This window comes from Macrosteles quadrilineatus, unplaced genomic scaffold (assembly GCF_028750875.1).
Source record: "Macrosteles quadrilineatus isolate MER2022 unplaced genomic scaffold, UCM_ALF_1.0 Scaffold_2__2_contigs__length_208266976, whole genome shotgun sequence".
NCBI lineage: Eukaryota > Metazoa > Arthropoda > Insecta > Hemiptera > Cicadellidae > Macrosteles > Macrosteles quadrilineatus.
The window spans coordinates 190,266,499-190,277,725 of NW_026542595.1; the positions used below are offsets into that span (position 1 = coordinate 190,266,499).

At 32.7% G+C, this 11,227-nt stretch overlaps 1 protein-coding gene across 1 annotated transcript in view; it reads right to left on the bottom strand.

Moving 5' to 3' along the window:
• The window catches only part of LOC128985580 (ATP-binding cassette subfamily G member 4-like), an 85,949-nt gene extending 77,764 nt beyond the window's left edge, over nucleotides 1–8,185 (bottom strand). Inside the window, exon 1 of the mRNA XM_054405194.1 lies at nucleotides 8,069–8,185. The gene's annotated coding sequence lies outside the window, so the exon portion shown is untranslated. The remainder of the gene's footprint in view (nucleotides 1–8,068) is intronic.
• Nucleotides 8,186–11,227: the final 3,042 nt, after the last annotated feature.

Here is an 11,227-nt window from a genome sequence, read left to right on the forward strand (position 1 = left end):
CTGTAAGTTTATTACAGCCACCTGAGCCATGAGGGATTCTTTTTAATCGAATCAAAATCAATCCAATAACCATTCAAGACGTGTTGATGATATGAAAGTTGTCTGTGGTCGTCGCGGTGCAGGAGAAACTATATTTCGATTTCTATCGGTTGGTAGCAGATAAAAAATACCGAATACCTCCAATAGTCGATAAATGATTTGAAATTCGTCGAGTAAAACCTTTTGATCCAATTTGAGGTTATCACATAACGTTACAGTTTGATTATGCATTTATTATACACTTAACAAAAAAATTTTTGTAGACGTGTTTGAAATATTCAGATAGACAATTTGGCATTGATCTCAGTGCATTTAATCCAAAAAATATTCTATAGACAACCAAATAGCAAAAAGAACTTGGGAAGCAAACAGGGTAGGCTAATAACTTGAGAGTGGATTTGTTCTGGCCAAACACAGAATTACATTGGTTAAATGGTTCCTGTAGCCGTTGGTAGCCGTTTTCCCATCCCTACTAATAAGACATTATGAAGCTTTTGGTTAGTGATGGATAGCGCTAGCCAAAATCCTTGAAGAGTATATTTTATTCGGTTCTATAAATTTAAATACAATACATACATATATAGACACATAATCCCCTTTAGAAAATTTGGGATAAAAGTAGATTAGGTGAAAAGTAGATGTAAATAAACAATTTTACTTTGATACAGGATTGTTCCAATTGTCATCTTAAATGACATCTTACCCAAATGTCTTGGTAAGATTCTTTGAGTAAATATATATATAGATGCAATTTATTATCTAAAGATAATTTACTATATTAATTGTGAAATAAATCAATGGAAATTATCATACAAATATTTACCTCTGTTAAAACCATTGTTAGTAACATCTCGGGAACTTTTAACTAACCAAGGAGTTTATTTTTCCTGTAAATTGAAACGAGTCATTTATTGTCTGCTGGTCGTTTAATAAAGTTTTGATTTGAGATAAATATTATCATTATAATATATATTTTACTCGTTTGGATAAAAATAGGAGCTAGCTGTAAAACATTAAAATTCAAAAAATGTTACATAGCCAACTGTAACTAATGAACTGGAAATAATGCTTTAGAGAAGTAATATCAAATGTCGTGTCTTCAGCTAATAAAATTCCCATCCTTGATTTCAAACTTACAGAGGACGTCTGGTGGGAAATCTTAGTAATTTCAACTTCCGTTGAATTCAAGCAGCCTTCGAACCACTTTTCGACCCTGGGCCACCATAGTATTTGCAGAAAACTCCTTTTATCTATGGTAAAACCCACATGCTAGGAACCACCATTCTAATATAATACAAAACTTTCCTATAAATTAAAAGAGAACAAACGATCAACTCAATGTTAGTTTCCAAAAAGTCTATAGACCAAGTATGCAAATGTTTTAATGTCATAAATCTTACTTAATTCTTACCAGAGTTGGGGTTGTGAACCGAGAGAAGATTTCAAGAGTGGAAAAGGGGGGCTCTTTACCTATGTTAGGTCAAGTTGGTTTAAGTTAGAATTAGGGATTAGGTTGGGTTTCCTAATATTTAGAAAAGCTTAATTAGGGCTTGTGAGAGATGGTCCACTCCTCTGTTATTAGAGGTTGGAGAGGTTGGTTATATTAGGTTCTTAGATTAGGTTAGCAAAGTTAAGATTCCCTAGGTCAGACGAGTAAGAGCTTTAGAGTAAGGGATTCTCTTCCCTTTAAGGTCGTATTAGATTAAGTTAGGTTAGGTTTCGTAAATTAGCTTCAACTTGGGGAAGGACCCACAAATATTTAACTATTATCTCGTTTGATGACAGACTTTTGCAAAATTATATCAACCTACAAAATCTCCTTTTCAAAAAAAAAAAAAAAAAAAAAAAAAAAAATGCAACAACAAGACCCAAAGCATGTCACACCGTGTCTGTCCTCTCGCAAAGCCTGGGATCTAGAACGTTACGTTCTTTCCAGATTCCGCATGTCGGTTGTTGTCATTCCTTTCCAAAGACGACCGAACCGACATGCGGACGCTGTTCCAAAGACCACTGATAGTTGGGGTATAATTACAACACAGCGCTAGTGGTTACGTAATGTTTTTTGTAAGTGCACTTCTATTTCCTTGCCAAAGAACCTTTCTCCGTTGCATTCAGTGCGTTGCATCCCATACGTTCGTTGTTAATATTTAAACAAACATTTTACCAACCAGTATGCAATTGTACTGTTTGTGTTTAGAGTATCTTAATGTATTTTTTTTATATTTCCTTGCAAAATAAACTGTTTGGAATTAGAGTTTGATGGAGCGTAGGTTCAGTTTTTAATTCGTACATAATGTAATTTAGTACAGTTTCAACATAGTATTTCGTAAAATTTACTTTTACATCGGAGAAATTCATCCCTGCCCCATTTACTATTATATAATTATATATTATAATTATTATAAAAATCAAAAACATATTTAACGATTTGATTTTTATTATATTAGTAGCCCTAAACATGCAAGAAAATTATAATTTACTATATATCTATTATTATTATATATTATTATTTATCTATAGTAATTCCCACTTTCTTCATAGCTACTAGAAAATACCAGTTGGCATATAGCATTGTTGATTCGATCATTTATGTGATCAAAGATTTTTCACACATCGTGGTGTTCTGCTTGACAACACACATCATGTTAGTCATCATGTTAGTCATCATGTTCATGTGTCATCATGTTAATAATCATGTTAGTCACAGTCATAATCAGATGTATGGCAGTCACAAATACGGAGCCCAATCAACGTTTACTGCACAAATACCATGTTATTGAAGACGATGGATACATTCAAATTAATCGCGTAATGTTCTTCAAAGACATTGTAAGAAAATGTATGTTGAAAACACTGTTCAAGAAAATTTGAATGGATATAAAATTACGTATTAAAAAATTATTGCTTATTATGCTTACAAAGAATAATAAACACATTTTACCAATACACAGAGAAAAATCTTTAGTCTACTTCAGAACGGATGAGCATAACCAAAAAACCCACAAAAAAATACTTCAGTTTTGCAATAGAACTAAAACATCTATATGCAGAAGTCACTAAGACACTATTTATTTATTTAACCAATGACATAACTTATAACACTCACTGTCACCATAAAATGTAATGTCTCTTAGTCAGGCTAGACCTAAGGCGGTACTACGAGCTGGTCTCTAATTTATATGATTGGTGTGATTAGGCCTTCCTAATTGACGAATTGTACATGGTGGTTATCGAAGGTCACACAGAGGTCATTCATTGTGTGGATGTGTGAGTTAAAGTGACATCCGTGATTTCATTGAGTGGTCACGTAACAAATTATAATTATGTGACTATTGTTGTACTACTACGGTAGCTCATATTTAAATGTAGGCTACTCTCGGATTTTGCAAAAATTACCTGGAAATAGTAATAACATTAAGAAAACGAAAGTTAGGTATGTTTATTCACACATTCATTCAAATGCTCTCAAAAAATAATCAATAATATAGAGTCAACCCTTGACTATATAAATATTCTAGACGATTATAAAATTTAGAATACTGTCATAGAATATTCACCTTTTGGTCTTTTAAAAGAGAAACCCTGGCTAGAGGAAAATAATTGAAAAAAGGATCTTGGTATTTATTTTAAGTACATACATAAAATTTCTTCCTACAGACACACTTAATGCTTACACTCTATGACGCTAGAAAAAGTGAAATCTTTAAGTAAAAAATTAAATTTTTAAAAATTGCCTTACGTTGAATCTAGTAGTAGAAGAGCCAATACTAATGTTTCAACCAGGGTGGTGAATAATACTAATAACATAGGCTTAAGAGGTCTTGGCAGAAGTTAGAAGTTTATTTAGATAAGTATAAAATTTTTCAAAATAAATATTTAGTTTGAAATGAGATTAGTGGTTTAATGTTTTAAGTTAGCGGGGAGCGAGCCTTTCTAGTGTTAGAGCTCGAGGCTTCGGCGCTCGAGGTTCAAATCCTGCCAATAACCAATGGATTTTATCCATGTGATAATGCCACGACTCTCGAGGACTAGCTTAAAGTAATGTGTAAAACAGTTTCGGGCCAGATCCTAGCGACAAAAACTAAACTAATGTTTTAAGTTAGTTTTTGAGTTAAAAAAAAAAATGGCAAACTATCGTTAATCTAGATAAACATTCTTAACTGTATCGCAGACCAAAATAAACGTCAATTTTACAAGTCAAAGTCATTGTGACGAACACTTCAACTGTTAAACTATGCTATAAAACCGTCAGTAACTGTTATGTTTCTCACCCCAAATTCATAACATAATTTGACACCTCTACTGCCCCGGGTTAAAAGGACTTTCTGTCCTCCAATTAGGATAATTGATCCCAGACGCCCCTGGAAAGTTTTCACCAAGTTGCGAGAGTTACAGTCATGTTGACCAGATCGATTCTTAAGTGATTATTTGTGAGTTAAGCGCTTCCTTAAGCGGTTTCGATTTAACGATGTTTTTATCTGAGATTACATCGTGGTGTTAAAAGATATTATACCCAATATCAACAGACTGGATAAGATAAATCCTCGAACTAGTCTTAATCACCTGTAAAATGGAAAATATTTTATATTGATAACTTAAATTTGTGATTTTTCGTACCGATTTAACATTTGTCTTTCGCACGAAGAGAAACTTTTATTTACAGCAAAATTTATATATAAAATGTTTTTAATGAACAAAGTAGAGGCATTCTATTAACAAACGACCTGGTAGTTAGAATACCATAAACTGTAGCTGTATGTAAATTTTTCCACGGACTATTAAAATGGTTTAAGACAATAAAACAACTTAACACGGACTGGGCAGGCTATTTTACTTGGAATAATCAGTAAATGGACTACAAATCAGCCAGGAACAGAGAAAGCACACAGAAATGATAAAAAAAATCACTTGATGAAGTGAATTGGTGTCCTAACATGAGCTTGTCCAACTCTAAAAGTTGTCTAGTAGATGCAACGGTTTTAGCATCTAAAAGTCTTTTTTAGACGAGTTAACCAAACTTTCTTGTTACTCTGGAATTACACTACACATACCAAAAGAGACCCTCTATATTTAATTTACTATACTTATACAGTACTTATTGGACTAGGGTAGGGATTAAAACTTTGGTTTTTTATCATTCTGTCACCATAATATGATCAATTTATATTTAAGAAAAGTCTAAATTTCCAATAGGTTCTGACATCCTCAGAAGCATTTCTAAAGTCAATGGCCTCATGACGTCACAGCTGTCTCCAGCTCGGCCTCGCAAACGCAACTAATGAATTTCCAATTGAATCTAATTATGAAAATGCGGCCTACCTACATACGGCGTGAATTACGGGCTAATGTCGTTTTCATTTGGTTCGTTTGACCTCCTAAAGAAGTCACGTGAAAAGGTGTCAGCCTAGGTTTGCAAACTTGTATGAAACTTGTGCAAAGGCTCACGCAGTGCTCGATAAAATTGAGGTACTAAAATCTGTATAAATTCATAATAGGTGTTTCTAGCATAGATAAAGGACTTTTTGCAAAGCTCACACGTTGCAAAGCACAGGTAAAGCTACTAGTTTTTTAATTTTAGTTTGCAGCAAAGCTTGTGGGATCATGATTCTTACCGGATGAAAATGATTTTTGACAGTTTTCGTTCCAACTTCTATAACTATATATGTTAAAACATAGCAGCAATTTTTATAAAATAACTGGAGATTTCCATCCCTTCCAATAGAAAAGCAGTTTTTATCCAATACAGTACCTTTGGCCAGATTTTACTATAAATCTACCCTACAAATTAAGATCTAGTTCATTCCCAGCAAAGAATATACTATTTCAACAACTTTAGCAGAGCTACAAACTTTACAAGAAATCAAGTTGAAGATTCTCAATGCTTCCCAGCAAAGAACAGTTTGAAGTACTGGACCTAGTTTGGATCACGATTTGAGATATGTACAGCTTTCCCTTTCCTTATCCGTCCTTAACAATTGCCTCTTTTACTACCTTGTCAAACGAGTTAACCAAACTTTCTTGCTGCTCTGGAATTACACTACACATACCAAAAGATACCCTATATTTAATTTATTATACTTATACAGTACTTATTGGACGATGGTAGGGATTAAAACTTTGGTTTTTTATCATTCTGTCACCATATGATAAATTTATATTTAAGAGTGTAAAATGTTTTCATTAAATATAATATTCGTGAACAATAATTTTTATTTAAGAATTTTTTAACCAGTTTCCATGTTTTATCATGTGTCTATCAAACGTTGAACTTTTGTCAGATAACACCATTAATTGAGAGTCCAATAACAAACACTATATTGGTCTAATATGTACATTGATTGGCAATGTCAGAACATTCAAACCAATTAAATAGTTATATTTGTTTTTATGAATAAAGATGAAAAATTTAAAATTAGCATACATACTTTATAGTAATTATACCATACAAATACAACTATCGTAGACAATGGAAAGATTTAGTTAAATAAAGTGGAAAGAGGCAGATTAGAAGCTAATGAATAGCCCTTACTTCCATACTTGTTCATCGTATTCAGATTTAATTATGTATTACACATTTTTACTTGTATATTTAATATTAAAATATCGTATATTTAATCGTTTATCCGAACACTTAAAAACGAGTCCATATACACGGATTAACTAGTGATTTTCGCAATTGAGCAAAAACGATTCATTCTTGACCCTAATGAAGGCTATCTTGGTTTCTAGATTATAATTTAGTACTTGAAGATAAAACTTCATAGATGGATTTCAGCATAACATGTGGGTGACATATGTCTAAAATGTTTGATCCATTATTAATTACAATTTTAAAGAAGACACGATTAACTGTTATGGTATTTTATTTAATAATATTCCATAAGTTGTATAAACAGTACGTTACAAAATATCTGTTGTTTTAATATGTATGAGTTTTTACTGTTGTAGAGATTGAATGCTGATTATGTTAACAATTGATAATTATTTAATTGTCGACTACAGTTGATAAACATTGCCTTCTTGTACTCTACCTAGCTAAAATGTGTAGTTTGTCCAATAAGTACATTTTCGAAAAAAACAATTAAGTTAAATGTATTGTAGCAAATCTCTTGAAACCAAGCAATGCTAAGAAAAAGCTTCATTGGTTTATTAAAATAACTTAAAAGAACCAATGCAAATTAATTACAAAATACAATTTACGATCACACGTTATTAGGGTTGTAAAAACACAATGTTGTTGTTTATAACCATGGTAAAACTAATAGTGTGATTGGTAATTATAAGTATAAATTATAGAACAGTATGATTGTATGATTGTTACACAAAATTAGTTCAATTTTTGACGTTGCTTGAGAACTATTTGACTGCTGTGCAGTTTGCTCAGTCCTAAGTTGTATAGTATTTGTTGTATTTTCTTATATTTGATCTCTATATCCTTTACCATAACATTTTCCATTTAGTAACACACTTACACATCGATAAATGTCTAATACAACTGAGTTTGCGATAGAATTTTTTGTTTAAATACATGCACATTTTACATAGTTAAAGCAACAATTGAATACAGTAGCAAATAGATAAAGTTACATAGCCTATTAGCTATGAGAGAACAATTTCTAAAAATACAAAATAACAGGTCTATGCTAAACAGGAAGGGGCGAAACAGTGAAAAACGTATCTTGCAAAAAAAAAAAGAAACACTTTAGGGGCTTTACGAAACCAGTTTAGGGTACAGTTTCTTTAAGTTGAAATTTATACATACAAATTTTAAAGAAATGTGTTAATGATCAATTGAAATATTGAGTCAAATAAAAAAAAAATGCCAATTCAAAAATCACATAAAACCCTAGGTAGTTTTAATTAGCGACCAACGGTTCTCTTGCAAACATTCATAAAATAACACAGTAAAACATTGTTACGAAACCGCTACAATTACTTTAACACTACAACTTCGTCAACAATAACAACTCGAGCAGTATCGATCTAGAGTTTGTTGACCTCAACTTAACCAAACGACAAAGATACTTACTTGAGTTGGTGACGAAACAAACAATGTTATCCTAGTGGTCTTCACTCAACACGTGTTTCAATGCTCAACTGTAATCATAACCACGACACGTCAACGATTCAACGCGCTTCACGGTGCGTTCGTGAGGACAGCGCGCGAGCGACTGAAGCTGAAGCGGTGAACGCCAGGACGCGTCCTCGTTGCCTAGCAACCACCTACAATCAGCTGATATAATCTGTCTACGATCAGCTGTTCACGTCACTGATAACTGATAATTAATGGAGTACAACAATTGTTGTCACCGAGCAATGGTTATATCTTGGAGAGTTCTCGTTGCCTAGCAACGACAACAATTAGCTGATAACATGCACGATCAGCTGTTCACGTCACTTTCACTAATAGGCCTAACTGAAAATGAGTAATTTAGTGGAATCATTTTTGTCACCGAGATATATAGTTATACCCTGGAGAGTTCTCGTTGCCTAGCAACCACCGACAATTAGCTGATATAGCATGTACGATCACCTGTTCACTCACTGATATCTGAGTAATTGAGAGTAATGATTTTTGTCACTGATCTGAGTACTGTATATCTTGGAGAGCCCTTGTTGCCTAGCAACCGATAACAATGAAATAAGCTTATTTAACCAGTTTGGATCCGCTGACAACTACCTAGCTACCTATCTGAGTGCGATAATTTTGTTTTCGTGTCTAAAATAGTTAATTTTTACTCCCTAGCGTTTTTAGCAACTAGGGAGGGAAAATGTGGTGTTGCCAACTCAGTTGTAAATTTCAATTGTAAACAATGGTATGTATCGAAAGTATATATTGATTGTTTAATCGATTGTAGTTAATTGTTGCCTTGTTGTAAATAGTTTTACATATCGATAGTACCGTATGATGTACATTAACAAAAGTGAAATAAACGAAACGATTGAATCACTAAACAGCTGCTTGTTTCCATTAGCAAATTAAATTGAAAATAAGCTAGAAGTAGTTTTGAGAGGTTATCTTTAAATAATAACTATTCAATTTTGTAACATAGTTTTTTTTCAAATAACTGTGCAATATGACGAAATAGTAGTTTACGCAACGATTGCGTTAAGTGAGTCTTTACGACACGAGTAGAAAATATAAGGCACGAGCCTTGGCGAGTGCCTTAAAAACTTCTACGAGCGTCGTAAAGACTATTAACGCGAGTTGCGTACACTACTTTACCTACGACCGTTTTTTAATTACTATCAATCTGGATTTAATTACTAACAATCACTACTGATAACTTTTTAGAGAGGTTATGTTTTCGTATATTGTCATTGCCACTGAAAGTGATGCAACGACTTATTGTATAATCAGCTGATTTCCTGTAATTACGTGATTGTTAAACTTCGTTAAATATTACATTGCTAGCAGCATTCTTACCATAAATAATATTGTATCAGGTACAATTCGGCAAATATTTCATTTATTTTTGGACTTCCACCAACTTAATTAAGAATACGCGAGTATCAACATGAACAAGTCGGATCAACAATTAAATTGGTCAACTGATCAGCTGATCAGCTGATTAGTTGACGTTCGAAGCATTACAATTTTAATTGTTTTCTCTCAATACTTGAACCTCATTGGTCCGTTACCTGTGTGGATATGAGAAAACTATGCGGATATGAAATGAAACTATGCGGATATGAAAGTAAACAGCTGTAAAATGAAACTTTTCAATTCTAAGAACTGGACTGAAATGGCTACTTTAAAAAACGGTCGTAGGTAAAATATATTTTATCACACGGGCATTAAAGTGTCTCGTTTCACCCTCGCTCATTTTCCGACCTCGGCTTCGTGCAACTATACATTTAGAGAGCGGCAATGCCTGTTTGTGCTCGTTATGCACACAATATCTATCCACCAATATAGTTCACCTATCATAACGACAGATTAACTTATTGTAAATAAAATTCAATTTAGGTTGTTCGTTTTTTAGGTTATGTGTTCACTGGGTGTAATGTTTTATAGAAACGCCAACAATGAAATCAGCTGATTCAGCGAGCGTGAATGAAAGCTGAAATATGCTATTTTGAGTATGGTTTATAGTTGTATAAAAGTGCTCATTTCCATGCAGTGGTAGGAAAAACCCTGTACTAGATTTCGTTATGAATAAAGACAGTATTATATTACAGATCTAGAAACATCTTGAAATTGTTTTACCAACCAGCGATGGACAAGGTCCAAAATTAACTTACTGTCACTAACAAACTACAAAGAGCTGAAAATAAATACACTTTTCAAATGTTATTTCATATAACCACGCACAACTCAAGTTGAAAGGTCTCCATTCTGACTCATATTGGTCTACTTCCATAACATTAACATACAATGTTCAACACTGTCAGGACAATAACATCCTCTTCGACCTATTTACTTGTAGCCTCTACTGTGGGTGTCTTGTAACCTTGGGGTTATGTGTGATAGTCAACCTTCTACGACGAGAGTGACTAAGTAATATGACATCATGTATACAGATGTAAAATCACTACAGTAGGAGACTATACAGGGCGTGTAATTTAGCACTCTTCATTATTATTATTATTAAGTTTACATGTAGAGTATTATTATTATATTTTGTGCAATAGTAAGTTTGTTGTTATTATTATTTTATTTTGTTCATTAGAAAGTTAGTTGTATGTTTCGCTGGAAGTTTATGTTTATGTTTATACTGTACTATTATTTTGGAAATAAAGTTAGTTTGGATGTTGAGGGTGTCCGTTCATAAATGTTAAATAAAGTTATCTGTCAAACTACACGGTGATTGAATCAAGCCTATTTGAGGTTCCGAACTCAAACCTTAGGAGGATAAAAGATCAATTAATATTTTTTTTAAATAATGGTACTTGTTATGGAATAACTTATGTGTAAGAATGAGCTTTATTGTTAGAATAAGTGGTAATTTTTGAAGTCTTTACAAAATTTACATTAAGATAACTAATAGTACAAAAACATTGGGGTATCGAATGAGATTCTACTTGAGTTTCATCGTAAAGGTTAAACTCTTTAACGAAGATAAATTTTCAAGAAGTATCAAGAGCTTCATTTCTAGGGTGCAGAGTTCCACTGAAGGTATAGAATACTATCTAAAACTGTCTCATCAAATAAAATAAACTGTAAAATGATGAATGAATGATAATA